Below are 17,500 nucleotides of genomic sequence, written 5' to 3' on the forward strand. Positions count from 1 at the left end.
GATGTATTTTTTCCAATCTGTCAATGTTTTGAGATTCGACGACCATACAGACACTGCATATTCCAAATATCGACAGAATAGTAATCTATATATTCATGTATACACCCACGTACGAGATCTCAACGGTTTGTGTTCGCAATGCCTGCAAGTGCTTCTGACGGTAACTTTCTTACAAAGATTTATTTTTCCATTCCAAATTTGGAGTCTACGGTTAGGTTTCGCCATATTTGATATATATATATATATATATATATATACATATATATATATATATATATACATATATATATATTATATATATACATATATATATGTACATATACATGTATATATATTATATATAACACAATGATAATAACATGATGTAATAATTATGTTAATAATGGTAGTAAAATACTAAATATGGTGAAAGGAACAAAGTAGAAATGGAGGATGCCTGATTTGATGGCATGTGAAATAAATAGAAAAATAGTAGCACGGTATAAGTAACGGTATAATCGATCAAGTAAAAGGAAGAAAGCTGGAAAGGTAAGTAAAAGTGGTGAAGTTACGAACGTGAGGGAAGGTATCAACTTAAAATCAAAGAGTCTGGGAAGCCATTCTTGGAGGGCAAGTGTCGAGGTGGATTACAGGGAGTCTTGTGGACGATGTTACTGTTACGGTTCGTCTTGTTTTTCTTATTTATTAAGTGTCCTATTTTCTTTCCTGTGTCATTTACGATGATAAGTCCTGTCTGTTTTAGCGTCTTGGAAAGATGTGAGAGAGATCAGTTAGGAACCACGAAGTATCGTAAATCCGGCCTCTCTTCACTCTTTTCTCTGTCTGATTTTAATGGCTTTCAGTAGTGATGTCCCTAGCATGCCCACTGGTTACCTTAGGTTCCTGAAATCAGCGGTTATGTATTTAAATTCTTCCTCTAAATGCTCCTCGCTGCATATTCTAAGAGCCCTAAAATAAAATCCAATAATGACTCCTGATTTATTCTTTTCATGTACACTGAAGTAATGGATGAAGTCGTTCTTGTTTATCGGTTTGTGGTATACCTTGAATCTAGCGCTGTCGTCCGATCTGATGATGACAGTGTCTAGGAAAGGTAGGGAACCATTGGTTTCTTCTTCTATTATGAATTTTATTCTGTTGTCTACGTCATTCAGTTGCTCTAGTAGGTTTCTTGTGTTAGTTGTTTTGTGTGTAATAAAGAGGATGTCGTTAACATAGTAAAATACACCTCAAGATCTTTACCGACCTAATAGAAAGACTAAACACAATTGACTTCACAGACCAACGACTGATAATCTTCGATATCACTTATCTCTACATTAACGTAACAATAAATGGTGCCCTTCGGGATGTTAAAGAGACATTAAAGCACAATGACGCAGACAACTTACCCATCAAGAAACGTGACTACTTTGAGTTAATAGAAAAAAAATATACAATTTGAATCATTTACTTTTAACAATCAACACCATGAAGGACTTCCAATGGGGGCTCCATTGATTGCGGTGGCAGCATTGCTATATTGTACATGGAAGCAATGGAAAGGGAATATTTTCTACATAGCATTCCAGATATTATATATATATATATATATATATATATATATATATATATATATATATATATATATATATATTCATGCAAATATAATACAGGAACAATATACTATTAAAGAGATAAAATTTCAGCTGAATAATATTCCAGTCAATAAATAGGTTTCTTCCTTTATTCCTTCCCTTTTTTCCCCTGTCCTCCATTGCTTCCTACTATTCTCCTTCTTTCTCGTATCTTAAAGTAAACTATATAATTTCATTATAAAGCTGGGACAGATTTCTCCTCCTGCTCTACGTTGGCTTTCTCGTCCTAGTCCCCCTCCTCCTCTTTCTCCTGCTCCTTCTCCTGCTCGTCTTCTTCCTCCTCTTCCTCTTTCTCCTCTTCCCCCTCTACTTCTTCTTCCTCTGCTTATTCCTCTTCCTCTTCCTATTCTTCTACCTCTTCTTTCCCTTGCAAATTTCCCTATTTTACTTTCGTCGCTTGCCAGCCAACTTCTTTAAATGATCAAAAACGTGAAATACGCCCTCCTCTGGGGAGAAATTTCCACTCCGGTTAAACATTATGTTGTTTCCTATGACCGTATCCCTCGTTTACGGTTAATAGAAAGTATTCCGAAGCTTTACAATTATTTTATTTTATTTTATTTTATTTTATTTCATTCAATTAGTAATTCATTATTCATCTATTTATCTATTCATTTATTCTATATATATTTTTTCTATTTATCTATTAGCTTATTTTCAATTATTCTTATTATCTCATTTTCTATCCCAGGTCTTGTGCACATAACTTCAATATATTTCTTCATTTCCTGTTTCTTGCTCTATCTTTTTTCCTTATTATTTTCATAGATGTTTTGCTTTATCTATAAATTTGGAACCCCACAGGTGCTCTTGCTATATCATATGATATTTTACCTTCTTAATATTTCCCGGTTTTTTTTTCTTTACTTTTACGTAAACTGTATTACTCTGTATCTGTCTCTGCCTTTCTCTGTATCTGTCTCTCCTTCTATCCCTCCCTTTCTTTGTTTCTCTTCTGCTTGCCTACCCCCACAACTGTCCTTATCTTTTTTCCCTGTGTTGGATACTAAAGGCGCAGCTGAATTAGGGATTCTTGCATATGTACATTATTTAAAATCCAGACTATTTTATCGGTCTCTGCACTTGTTTCATTAAGTCAAGGGACTCTCCTTGGCTCCCCTCCTTCTTCGTTTCCTATCCTTCTACTCCTTTTTCTTCTCTTGTTATTTTCCTGTTCTCTGCCTCCTTTTCCATCCCACCACCTTTTCCGTCCTTCTTCTTTCTTTTACATCAAAATTCCCTATTTTCCAATTCATTTTCGTTTATTTCATATTATTTACCTCTTTCTATCCTGTTATCTTATTCCCTTGTCTTCATCTTTCGCACGTTCCCTTCCTCTACCAATCTCTATAACCCATTTTTCTTTTAACCCTTTGCACTTTCTTTCCCTTTTCTATCAATTTCTTTCGCCTCATAATATCTTTCCTTCACTTCCACACATTTTTCTCATTTCCTTGCCTACCCTCGCTTTCCCTAATGATTTCTCTCTATATATTTTTTATTACCATTTCTCTCCCATTCTTTAACCTTACGTTCCTCTCCCAATTCCTTCTATTCACTTCTCCCCCTTTTCGCTTCCTTGTTCCGCTGTCCCCCTTCATCCCCCCTCCCCCGCTTTTGAACTGCAAGTTATCTCCCCTTTCCTTCACACGTGGCCTGCCATGTCCTCAGCATCAACCAACCCACCCTACCGATAACAGAGCCTGCTCCCAGTTCAGAGAGTATATCAACACAACAAAACTCGCCTCTTCTTCACAAATGACCTTACCGCAAGCACACTTGGAGATCCGGGTGGCTCAGGGGTAGTGCACTCACTTCACGCACGAGTGACATTGGTATAAATCACCAGGCTGGACAAAAGAAATGGTTCCTGATATGCTTTTTTTTTTTTTTTTTGTGTGTGTGTGTGTGTGTGTGTGTGTGTGTGTGTGTGTGTGTGTGTGTGTGTGTGTGTGTGTGTGTGTGTGTGTGTGTGTGTGTGTGTGTGTGTGTGTGTGTGTGTGTGTAAGCGCGTGTGCTTCAACAACAAATTCGACCATATCACTTACAACCCAAAACACAACACCAACTTCACACGAGTATACTCGAGAACTGACGCCACTAATATAGAAAAGAAAGAAAATGTTGAAGACCTTTGTGTGGTACCAATATGTGATTTATTTAAATCACATACAACCAGCGTGATAAAAAAAAAATCGCTACAAAGTTGGTTGGATTCTCATTTAAGTCACGTGACAAGTTACCCATGCTGACCCGTTTACAATCGCTGGTACTCCTGACATAAGAGTACCGTTGCTAGTTATGGAGCCCATGGAAAGCCTGAGAGATACAATCAATCGAAGCTATGCAGCGGTCTTGCACAAACAAATCCTCTGCTGTGCGTCACCTTGATTTTTGTGGTTGGTTACAGACCCTTCAGCTATTCTCCTTGAAAAGACCGAAAGATATACCATAATCAACATAAATAAAATATTAACTGGCCACACAGCAAATGGTATCAATGTACATACAAACATTCACCAACGACTGGGCCGACTATGTGATATAGACAGGATTCTACCCTAGAGTGTCCACAAAGGTGAAAACACTCAAAGAAAATGCGTTTGCGATTAGAGGACAAATTCTTCTTGACAATCTCCTATCATTCCAAACTGCCCCACTACCAAATCCGTGCTGCCAGTAGTAGTATTATTGCCCAACGGGCAAACCAACGAATTAATAGTGGAGGCGCATCAGCGTGGCCATGGGCAGCATCTGCTACTCAGAACAATATTCAACAGTAAGTAGGCAAGTGTTTGTGTGCCTCTCATGTCGAGGTGGTCCTTGACTTTGAGGACTTTTGTTTCATGGTGTAAATGGTCTGTAGGTGTTGTATTTGTGCAGCCTGTAATTGTTTTTAGGGCTTTGTTTTGTATGATTTGTAGGGTGTTGTGGTGTGTCTCACTGAGATTAGGAGCCCACGCAGGACTCGCATAATTCATCACTGAGCGTATGCATTGTTTGTATATTGTTGTATTAGTTTCTTTGTTTTGTCCAAATGTTTTTCCAATGATTGACTTAAGTGCGTTAAGTCTAGGTGTGCATTTGTTTTTTATGTTTGTGATGTGTTGTTTGAAAGACATGGATGTATCGTATGTTACACCAAGAATTTTCGGTGTGTTTCTGTGTGGTATTAGAGTGTTGTTGATGTAGAGATGTGGTATGTATTTGTGTTCTTTTGTCCAGTTGGTGAGAAGTGTTGCTGTAGATTTGGTTGGAGCTATTTTGAGTCTGTTTGTGATGAACCATGTATTGAGTGTATCAAGGTATGGCTGGATTATTTCTGTAGCTTTGTCTGTGTTACGATGTGTGCATCACGAACACATCACACCCGCTACACTACATAGCAGAACACCCACACACACCAAGAAACATTAAAACAACACCCAAAGACCTGTACCACACACAGATACTCTCTTCTCTTCCTCCACAACCACCAAATACCAGCCTCCAGAAACATATTCATAATTATATCATTCACTGCTCCATTAACACACTGAAAGACAACACATTGCTGCATGCCAGACCCCCTGATATCCACCCTTCTGAATCCTCTCTCCCACGAAAGGACAGAGTCCACCTGGCCAGACTGCGGTGCGGCCACCACCCAGCACTTCTAAGCTACCAGAAGAGGCTGGATGACCGCGTTGTGAACAGCTGCCCAGGATGTAACACTTCACCCCATACCATACATCACATAATGGAAGACTGCATTATACACAATCGTGCACGCAAACAACACAACATACACTCTATAAAGGATTTGTGGGAAAACCCAGTTTCGGCTGTGGCCTTCCTTCGGGAGACGGGACCGCTCAGACAGTCTAGGGAACGACAACAACAGTAAGTAGGTAGGTAGGTTAGGTAGGTTAGGTAGGTTAGGTAGGTTAGGTAGGTTAGGTAGGTTAGGTGGTTTAGGTGGGTTAGGTAGGTTAGGTAGGTTAGGTAGGTTAGGTAGGTTAGGTTAGGTTAGGTAGGTTAGGTTAGGTAGGTTAGGTTAGGTAGGTTAGGTAGGGTTAGGTAGGTTAGGTAGGTTAGGTTAGGTTAGGTAGGTTAGGTTAGGTAGGTTAGGTTAGGTAGGTTAGGTAGGGTTAGGTAGGTGTGTGTGTGTGTGTGTGTGTGTGTGTGTGTGTGTGTGTGTGTGTGTGTGTGTGTGTGTGTGTGTGTGTGTGTGTGTGTGTGTGCGCGCGTGTGTTTTGTCTTTGTGAAAAGATACATTTACACTATACAGACAACATAACTCACATAAACCCAGTCAAACACCTTGTTACCACAAGTAAACTCTACCCTTGCAATAAAATAAATTGTGCATTCACCCACACAGGTCTTGGTGAGATGTGTATGTATGACAGAGATCACGTTCTTGGATCTTAAGTTTGTACTAAGGTTCCCCATCTACAGAGATGGTGGAAGAGGAATCTCGAACAGATTATTCATTATAAAACTACTATCTGGAACTGTCCTTTGGAGATCAAACTGTAGACCAGTGTTTGTCGAGTTTATCAGTCTACCTCTTTGGATATCACGCTCTATTCCTGGTCTATTCCCATCACATCCTTTTCCCTCCTCACTTCCTTTAGTCTCCCCATTTCTCCACCGTTTTCTGGGTTTCCTGAGGTAACCAGAAGGGGTACAATTTGAAGGAACCGTGAGATTCTTTCGTATATACTGTGTAGCTCTCCCTCCTACCACCAGAGTCCACCACGACAGCTCCATCATCGCCTCGACCCCGTCATTACTCCCAGCAATAGAAAATTCTCAACTCCTTCCGTACTGAGTGGAACATTCTTTTAATCTCAAGGATTATTAAAAGTAGTATGATAGTAGTATTAGTAGTTTTAAGATCTTGGTGGCACCAGCATTCCTAGAAACAGCAGCAGTGTTAATAGTAGGAGTGACAACTTACAAGTAGGAGTACGGACAGTGGTGATGACGACTGTTGTACTGGTGAAGATGGTTGTAGTAGTGGTGGTCAGGCTGTGGTAGTGGTAATGGCTGTGTTGAAGGTGATTGTGATGGTGATGATATTGATGGTGATGATGATGATATTGATGGTGATGATATTGATCATGATATTGATCATGATGATAATGATCATGATATTGATCATGATGATAATGATCATGATATTGATCATGATGATAATGATCATGATATTGATCATGATGATAATGATCATGATATTGATCATGATAATGATCATGATATTGATCATGATAATGATCATGATATTAATCATGATAATGGACATGATATTGATCATGATATTGATCATGTTACTGATCATATTACTAATCATATTACTAATCATGTTAGTGATCATGATGATACTGATCATGACGATACTGATCATGACTATACTGATCATGACGATACTGATCATGACTATACTGATCATGATGATACTGTTCATGACGATACTGATCATGACGATACTGATCATGACGATACTGACCATGAAGATACTGACCATGACGATACTGACCATGACGATACTGATCATGACGATACTGATCATTACGATACTGATCATGACGATACTGACCATGACGATACTGGCCATGACGATACTGACCATGACGATACTGACCATGACGATACTGACCATGATGATACTGACCATGATGATACTGACCATGATGATACTGATCACGACGATATTGATCACGATGATATTGATCACAATGATATTGATCACGATGATATCGATCACGATGATATTGATCATGATGATATTGATCATGATGATATTATTGATGATGATGATGATATTGATCATGATGATGATGATGATGATGATGATGATGATGATGATGATGATGATGATGATGATGATGATGATGATGATGATATTGATCATGATGATATTGATCATGATACTGATGATGATATTGATGATACTGATGATATTAATGATGATATTAATGATATTAATGATGATATCAATGATGATATCAATGATATCAATGATGATATTAATGATGATATTAATGATGATGATGATGATGATGATGATGATGATGATGATGATGATGATGATGATGATGATGATGATGATGATGATGATGATGATGATGATGATGATGATGATGATGATGATGGTGATGGTGAGGGTGTGCGTGATAGTTAATGGTGATCGCGCTGGTTAGTGTTAGTGGTGATAGAATCAACTCTAGCTATAACAGTATTATTTCTATCAACATATAAACATTAGCTTCATCAAACGTAGTACCAGCATCGCAGAGATGCGAGCAAAGAATAACGTGTATCTAGGAACAGGGAATTAGATAAAAACCTACAAGTACATATATCTAATTAAACCAATTAAGGTTTCCCAAGAACATAAACGTACGACGAGATACTATGAAATGAGTTACTGTATACTTTTTTAACTCCCGACTCAAATTAAACGACATTAATAACAAAGAGAATATTAGTATAACACCTCTACTGCAGGATTACTTTGAGAAATTCCTTTCTTTATGTACGCTGTGCGCGTAATCGGGAGTGTGATGGTCTCGCATCCATTTTTACAAAGGATTATAAAAGCGGTGCATGCCAACAGGAGACCTTTTGGTCCATATTTAGGTCGGATGCGAAAAAAAATCATAATGAAAAAATAAATGAATAAACAAAAATTATAATAATGTAAATACTAAATAAAATACATAAATAAATGCATAGGTATAGTTGAATAATAAAACATGTAAATACTAAATAATAATCAATTTACATATAACTAATAATAAAAGAGAATCAAGCAAATAATAATTAACGGACAAATGATAATAAAAACAAACAATATAAAATAAATGATAGTCGTTGTAAGTTGTAAGTTCGAATCCCGCACTCCTTTCCGTTCCCAGCAGGGATTGTTACCTGCCCCAGCAGTCCCTAAAACGCATAAGGAAAGGTGACGGCTTCTGCCGTAGTTACGCGCCTCCTGGCGTAGACTTCTCACCTCGTTCTTCTATTACTTTGTTTTGCAGTCATCCCGAGAGAACAGGCCCCTCTGGTAACAATCCTCCACGAACGAAAATTCCTGCTCCATCGCGCAATTCAAGAGCGTGGATTGAGGGAATGGATTTCAGAAACACAAAGACCCTAAACACAAGAGAAACTGCCGACGTGAGAAAAAGGGCTCAAAGATAAACAGACAGGAAATTAAGAACCGGCTACAAGCGAGGAACACCACGCCAAATCGGACTGAGACCAGCTTCTTGCCCGGCACACAGACGAAGTAAAGAAAGAAGAATCTCTTCGGTAGACTTTGAAATTGAGGAGGGTCGAAGTAGAAAGAAATTAGGGACTTAAAGTTATGTTTCTAGTTGAATTGTAAAATAGTGATTATGGTCAACACTCTCTTTGGTTCTATTTTGACTAACAACGGGCTATTTTGTTCATATGAGAGACAAAGACTCCGCTGGGACAGAACTGAACTAAGATTCAAGGACTGATTCCGCGATCTTTGATTTTAAAACTCCATTTGTCATTAACAATCGTTCATTCGAACACATTTGGAATATGCTATTTCCGTATGGTCACCGAATCTCATTAAAGACATTGACAGATTGGAGAAAGTACAACGACGAGCCATAGAACTGCTTCCAAATATCAGAAATAAATCAAACAAAAAGACTAAAACATATGAATCTATTTTTCCTAGAAATGCATGAAGTCAGGGATTTCATACTCTTTATGATTTTAAAGGGAACAGAGATCAAAAGTGACAACGTTTTCACACTGAGTGCAAATCAGACAAGAAATAATGGTCTCAAATTGTCAGGTAGCAGATTTGATTTGAAGTGGGTAGAAACAGCCTCGCTAACAGTGTAGTAAATGAGTGGAATAAACTTCTTGCAGAGGCAGTGTAATATAGTATATGTTTATTTTTTATCTATTCATCTCCTATTATAAACCATTATTATTTACCTGTTTATCATTATTATTTATCTGTAATATTAATCTTTACCTATTTATTTATTTATTTCATTTTTTTTCCGTATCCAACTTAATTATGGACTAAATGATCACATGTTGGCATTCTCTTCCTTTGTAATTCTTTGTAAACCTTTGTAAAGCGGTAATTCAAACTCGTTACAGAAATAAAACCGCAATAGCAATACGATCTTTATTGGAATAAAATGTGAAATTAAAAATTATACACAACATTCTCGTTCTCTACACTGTTTGAACCTAAAGATGCAATGATATACTTGGGCGTAGAAACAAGGGGGTCGGATTGTGCACGCCAACCACCATAGTTCATCAGAAGAAAAAGACTAGATGAAATAAATGATAAAATAAATACATAGATAAATTGATAAGATCGAAGGATAGATGTATAGATATTAACTAAAGAAATAGAAATAAATAAAGAAATAAATGACTAAATAAAGACAAAAAAGAACGAAATTTATGCAAAAAATACAAATAGAAAGCTATACAAAACAAAGATCTATGCAATGTGACATATATACAATACACACACATACACAATTTATATATATATACATATATATATATATTATATATATATATATACATATATATATACATGTACATATATATACATATATACATATATATATATATTATATATATATATATACATATATATATACATGTACATATATATACATATATACATATATATACATATATATGTATGCAATGTATTATACTGTATATATGTATATAAAATAAATATACATAGCTTATAAATAATGAATGCTGTATATGTTTTATATGACTAGTGCTATCATGTTGAAACCGTTAAGTATACGACACACTAGTGCCGTTCCTGGAAGCGCAACCGGAGCCGCCGTCCTTGGGTCATTTAAGGCCAAGCCTGCTGACAGGTCGTTAAAACTTCGGGCTCTCTCTTTCCCTCACCCCCGGGAGGAGGAGGAGGGAAGCAAATACGAAGAGCCGAGGAGAACCTGAGAAGGTCTGTCAGTCACCAAGCATTTAATTACGTGACGCTAACGACGATCGGCTTACAACGAAGCAAGAGTAACGGTCTCTACTGTTCCTGTTTGTGGAAGATCTGTTGAACCCCTAAATGGCTCATAATTTTATACAGGAAAGGAAATGTTTGGTATTCATTAAGACAATGGAAACGAATAAAAAATAGCCTCTGAATTGCGATCAGTACATAAATGATCACTAAAAAATATATTGCGCATACCTGAACCCAATCTAGATTGTATATATTTTTGTATATTTTCTAGTAATACGACCGATTTCTAGAACAAAACTGCTTTAATCGAAGATTTTAATTTTTTCACTTTGGTATCGATGAATATAGATATCAAAATAAAATAGTATAAATATAAATAAAATAACACAATGATAAAACATATGTAAGTGAAACATGTAAATGGATAAATGAATAGATAAATAATATCTATGAATAAAATAAAATACAAAAAAAATCAATAAACTAAGTATAAATAAAGAAAAGATAAAACGAGATCAAATTAAACCTGCAAGTTGAAACCCAGGATTCCGTCAATACTGAACCCACGACGAAACTAATTGTCTTTCTGCTCTTCGACAAAAGAAGATTGGAACCAAAGTCCCCCAGACAGACACCCGTCTCATCATTCATCCGTCAGACAGAATGACAGGACCTCAATCCGGATCTTGCGCGTCATTGAAACGATTAAACGATTACATTTCCTTCCAAATCAAGATTCCAAAACTTCTGGAGCCGTCTGTTGTCCTTCAAGAAAAAAGTACCAGAATTCCCGAGTTGCGAATCACAACTTCCATTATGGAGGGAAAGGATAAGCTTCCTCGATGTCTGAAGAGAGTCTCCAAGGTCGAGGACCCCGCTGGGTCCTCCTTAGTATTGAAGATGTTACACAAAAGCTCCGGGGCAGATTTGGCGCCAGCAATCAGACTCACAGGTCACGTCCGGGGTTCTATTTGACCGCCGCTGTTGCTGCCCCCGGAGGACGTGTCTGCCACAGCTCCGGGGAGTCTGGAACTCCCTCTGGACTTCAACTCCCACCCCCCCACCACCCACTTCCTTATCTGGTGACGCCATTGTCTGGAACTGGACGCTTCGGATGGTCGCATCCTTCCTCCAAAAAGACCCAAGGACATAAAAAAAAAAGTCTGGAAAAAAAATATAAAAATTAATTTTAGAATTTGTGGAGGTTTTCGGATGAACTTGAGTCTTGTTTGTTGTTTTTTATACAAAAAATATATAATACTATACGATCTCAATATACAATATTTTGAAAATATTTCTAGATAAAGCCATGAACACGTGAATAATGGGGCGGATAAAGTTGGTTAGCTGGCTAGAGTCGTCTAGCATCGATTTCCTAATTCTAGGCGATTCTATTCATCTCCATGGCAAACCCTCGGTAAGAAGGAAAAGACTGTCACTATGAACCTCTTGTATAGAAAATGACACTTTTCCTTTTATGTTAGATGTCGTTAGGCGATTCTATTATGATCTCTTCGGCGAGGAAGGGGGGTTAACCTACTCAAGGGCGTTTAGAAGTCGAAAAGCAAAGAATTTGGTCTTATATTATTAAGACATGCTTTTCAGTTGCCGAGGCACCTCGAAGATTGGCCTCAACTTTCCTTTCCCTCTCAGAAGCTCGGTGTCATCTGAAAAGACTAATGTTCTTGTATCATGTTCCTGACTCCTGCGACCTGCCCGCAAATCATAACTTTCCTCCCGCCTATCATATGACGTGCGAATTCTCCAGCTCACTTTTTACCACCTGTTGTGTGCTGCAGAAGACTTGACGAGGCGAGTTGACGAGGCGAGACGCCGTGGTTGAAAAAAAAAAAAAAAAAAAAATTACTTCCACTGCGGTGACGTAGAATCGAGGTCGTACTCTGTGATCTCACTGCCCTAATCCTCAGACAGATTACAGTCTTCCTAGAGTATCCCTGTGCCCCCTTATGTGCTAATAAATGTCCCACAAATTAACTTTTTTAAACTGTGTTATATTTCACTGGACGAGTTATCAAATGAATTTTTGGACATGATGCTGTAGTAGTCAGAGCAACGCTAGTTACAAGCAAAGACTCGTTGAAGCTGTCGACAGAGCTTAAAATCTAACAAAAGAAATAAAGAAAATAAAAATAAAATCTATACTCTATTCAAGTGTTCAAAGATTTGTTCATATGCTTCTGACATGCTGAAACATTTTCGTCTCAAGGATTTGTTCAGCTAAAAAGGAACGTTCACTCCAATCACAGAAACATTAAGATTCTTCTGGTTTGCACTATCATCTGTGCAATCTAACGAAGCACAGAGAATTAATTTCTATCTTGTGTGGCAGCACTATTCTTCTAAGGCTCATGGCGGAAATGAAGAAAATAAACATAATATAAAAATATATAAAATAGATATATACATAAATAAATAGATAATCAAATGAATAGATAAACAAAAAAGAATAACTATAAATGAATACAATATATACAATAAAATAAAGTGCAATAAATTCAATCCAAATGAAAACTGGGGTTACTTGATAAAATCTTTAAAAAATATATAATAAACAGCCACATTTGACAAGAAAAAAATCAATCGAATGCATCGTGGACTGTCGCAATGTTTAGAGGAATCAAGAAGGGACATAATATCTTCCACGAAGGAACACTGAATTACTGGGACCTTGCTAATAATGAAAGGGAGGATTCAGTAACATTTCCAATATCGTGGTGCACTACAAATGAGTAAATACATAAATACAAAGACATGAATAAATGAATAAATATATGAATGAATTAATAAAGATAAGTAAATCAAATTAATACATATGAATAAACAGATAAATGAATAAATAAATAAAATTATATATATATATATATATATATATATATATTTCAACAAAATGAACGAACAAGTGAATAGATAGATTAATGAATATATACATTCATTCATGAATGAATAAATGAATGAAAGAATGAACAAATTAATGAACGAATAAATAAATAATTAAACAAATGAATGGATGCATGAATGAATAGATTAATGAATACAAGAATGAACGAGTGAATAAACGAATGAATATAATGAATAAATGGACAGACGAGGCGAACACCGTCCAGGACCATATTCACAAGACATTTCCACAACTCGAGTCCATATCCCCGCCACGTGCCTCATCGCATGAAAAGGAAGACTCTGCGATGCAGACAATCCGCGGTTCCGGGAAGACTGGGCCGCAGTCTCCGGGCGCAACAGATCCTCGGTGCTGGACACACGAAGGATCAAGTCACAGATAACGTCTTCCTCAGTCTTCGAGAACTCTTCCGCAAGAAAAGTCTTAGCTGTTTTTTTTTCAGTTCTTGTTGTTTTCATCTTCAATTACTTCCAGATTTCATCATGGTACAACTTTACTTTTTTCTTTTATTTTTTAATTTTTCTATCAAAACTGTTCGGTGTCGTATGCCATTATTTGTACGGACGAGACTTTAGACCAAACATACAATCCTTTCTACATTCTGGTTACTATCAAGCAATTCTATTATTACAGGGGAGACCCCCTGGACAAATATATATATATATAGATATATATATATATATATATATATATATATATATATATATATATATATATATATATATATATATATATTTTATATATATTATATACATACATTTACATATATACACATACATCTACGCACATACACATACATATACATATACACACATACACATACATATACATACATACACATACATATATATATATCTATATATGTATCTATATGTATCTATATATGTATATATATATCAATCTTGTAGACCTGTAATGAAGAGTCCGGCTTAGATTTCGGATGAACGAACAAAATAGCTTTGAAAGCTTATTTCATCCAGCTGAGGTAAGCCCCCTCTCCTCGTCATTTATAGGTTAGAGCTCATTTTCAAACAAAATCCAGTAAACAACGAGGATCCTTCTTGTACAAATTTCTATCTGCCGCCAGACGATTCAATTCATACGTTGAAATCCCCCTCTCCTACACTTCAGGTGCGAGGTCCTCCTCACAGCTGAATAAAAATCTCCGGTGTCAACCGGAACAACATCTGAGAGTCGCATTTTTTTTGTTTTTTTTTTTTTTTGTAATCGCTTCCCACGATGTGAAGCGCCGTTGATGATCGGAGCGGCAGTCCCTCAATCCGAAGACAATGGAGGACCAATAATAAGAAAGACTGTGTCGTCTGTCTGTCAAAAGCCAGCTATCGACGTCGTAATGGAAATTCAGATTCTATTTTAGCTGAAAGGCCGAGTCAGGGGGGACGTGAAGATATAATGATAATGATCACGATAACGATAACTGATGATGATAATGATGTTTATAATATCTTTAGCTCAAGTCGTCAGCTCACGTATCTGAGGAGTGTGGTATCTTCGGAAGCAAACTGGCGAAGGATTCTGAAGATCGCTTAAAGAACCTCATCTGTATTCTTCGGAGGATCTATCGAGAGGCTTGGAGAACTATGCAGGGAGTCTTAGTTCCCATTCATGAAGAATGTGAAGTTACAAAGAAGGGACGCGGTATCAACCAAACCTCCCGAACAGATAAAGTTTCTGATGAAAAATATTAATCTAAGTTTTTTCACCAATACCACGTAAGCAATAAACTGTGACCCGTGTGTTCACACTCTTTCGACCAATCTTTCAGTGGAACATTTTGTCTCTTGCTTGCTTTTCCATTGTACGGAGCACTTGCGCGAGCGCGCGCTTGTGTGTGTGTGTGTGTGTGTGTGCCTGTGTGTGTGTGTGTGTGTGTGTGTGTGTGTGTGTGTGTGTGTGTGTGTGTGTGTGTGTGTGTGTGTGTGTGTGTGTGTGTGTGTGTGTGTGTGTGTGTGTCTGTGTCTGTGCTTGTGTGTGTGTCTGTGTCTGTGCGTCCGTACATGAACTTAACCATGACGTACAGCTACACAGAAAACTATCGTTAGTAGGGGTGTCGAAACATTCGCTAATGAACATAACCTTATGATACCGAAGGGTTGGTATTTCTGGGGTTCGAATTGTTCGAATTCCTTCTGAATGAATATGAATCGAATAATAGTTTCCGGAGTTCATATAGGATTCACTATGACATGATAATCTTATTTCCGATGGAGACTTCAACTTGTCTCAAATAGTTTCGTTGTTTTGTGTCAAAATGATTAGCGTGATTTACTAACGATAGTTTTCTGTGCAGCTGTACATTCAGGTAGACCCAGTGGCTGCTTCGTCTGCCTTCGGGAGTGACCTACAGACTCTGCTTTAATTACAAGAAAACACATCAAACTGTCCCGGATACACTATCCCTCACTCACCTCAGTTACTTTAACAGTTTTCCGATTTTCAACCAACGAACTCTCACGCGGTTTTATGAATCTGAGGTTAAAACAATTCAAAAGTTTTATCCATTGAAGTCATTTATAGAATTGTACCATCTGACATCAGGAATCTCTATCCAAGCATGGGATAATCCTTACGAGTTATGAAGCCTTTCTATCATATATTTTTAATGAACTTCCCTTGCTAAATGTAGACTTCAATTAAATGCAGATTAACCTGAGATTAATATTTTCAAAGGTATATATATTATATGACGCTTAACAGATTATATATACAAACTTGGATCCGTAACATGACAATTAACACTGAATATACACTATGTTTTTGTTTACAAACCAGTGCATTATAAAGCACTTCTTCCTACATTTATCCTCTTCGATACGAGGACGTCTACGTAGGCGTCATGAGGCGTGAGTGGATATACGAGGATGCCGGTGTTGGTGTCTTGATCACATATATACATATATATATATATATATATATATATATATATATATATATATATATATATATATTGTAGTTGTATCTGAGTAACCCCGAAACTGTGAACTGGTTGGATCACGTTTTCTATGTGTATTATTTCTCAGATTAAAATAGAACGAGTAATACAGCAGTGATTTTATATTCTATAATGTAAGTAGTGTGATGCATCGTCCATTAGGCATCCAATGCTGCGCGCGAGAATTTGACTCGCACTGAAGAGATTAATACTTGCTTCAAGTGAAACCTGTGATCAGCTACAGAATACAAGTTATTGCGTTATCTATCAAATCCCGATGGCATGATGGTTGCTTTGGCTGTATGACCAGCAAGGTAGTCTATTGAAGATATGACTTACGTCTATCGATGACGTCAGGGCTGCGGCATCATTTAATACGAAAGACTAATCAGTTCACTGTCCTAACATGTACTCGTTCCGTCTACCATATGATGGATATAACCCTTAATACAACGTTTTTTATAGTCTTTACGTTCATGTAAGTTTACCGTGATGATATACGAGTATATCTATGGAAATTTATGCAGTACTTTTATCTAAGCCATCTCACAACAGAGATGGAGGAAGCCAGATGAAAATAATTGTGACATAGACCTTACGGTTTTCGATCCTCCTCATCATAAAGGTGATATTACAGTCCTGAATACTATCACCACGGACCCTTAGTGCCTCAGACGACTCGATTACCAGTGTGACTTTGACCTCAATTCCAGCCATGTGCTCGCATGGAGTTGCTGCTGCTTCTCTTTTTAATCATCATTATCATTACCCTACTCCTCCTACCTATTCTTACTCCTCTTCCACTTCTTCATTCTCCTCTTCTTCCTCTTCTTCATCCTCCTCCTCTTCCTCCTCCTCCTCCTTCTCTTCCTCCTCCTCCTCTTCTTCCTCCTTTTATTCTTCCTCCTCTTTTCCCCCTCCTTTTCTTCCCCTTCCTCCTCTCCTTTTTCCTCCTCCTCCTCCCTTTTTCCTTCCTTCTCCACTACCCG

Source organism: Oratosquilla oratoria, chromosome 1 (genome assembly GCF_046742065.1).
Source record: "Oratosquilla oratoria isolate Oo_2021 chromosome 1, ASM4674206v1, whole genome shotgun sequence".
NCBI classification, from domain to species: domain Eukaryota; kingdom Metazoa; phylum Arthropoda; class Malacostraca; order Stomatopoda; family Squillidae; genus Oratosquilla; species Oratosquilla oratoria.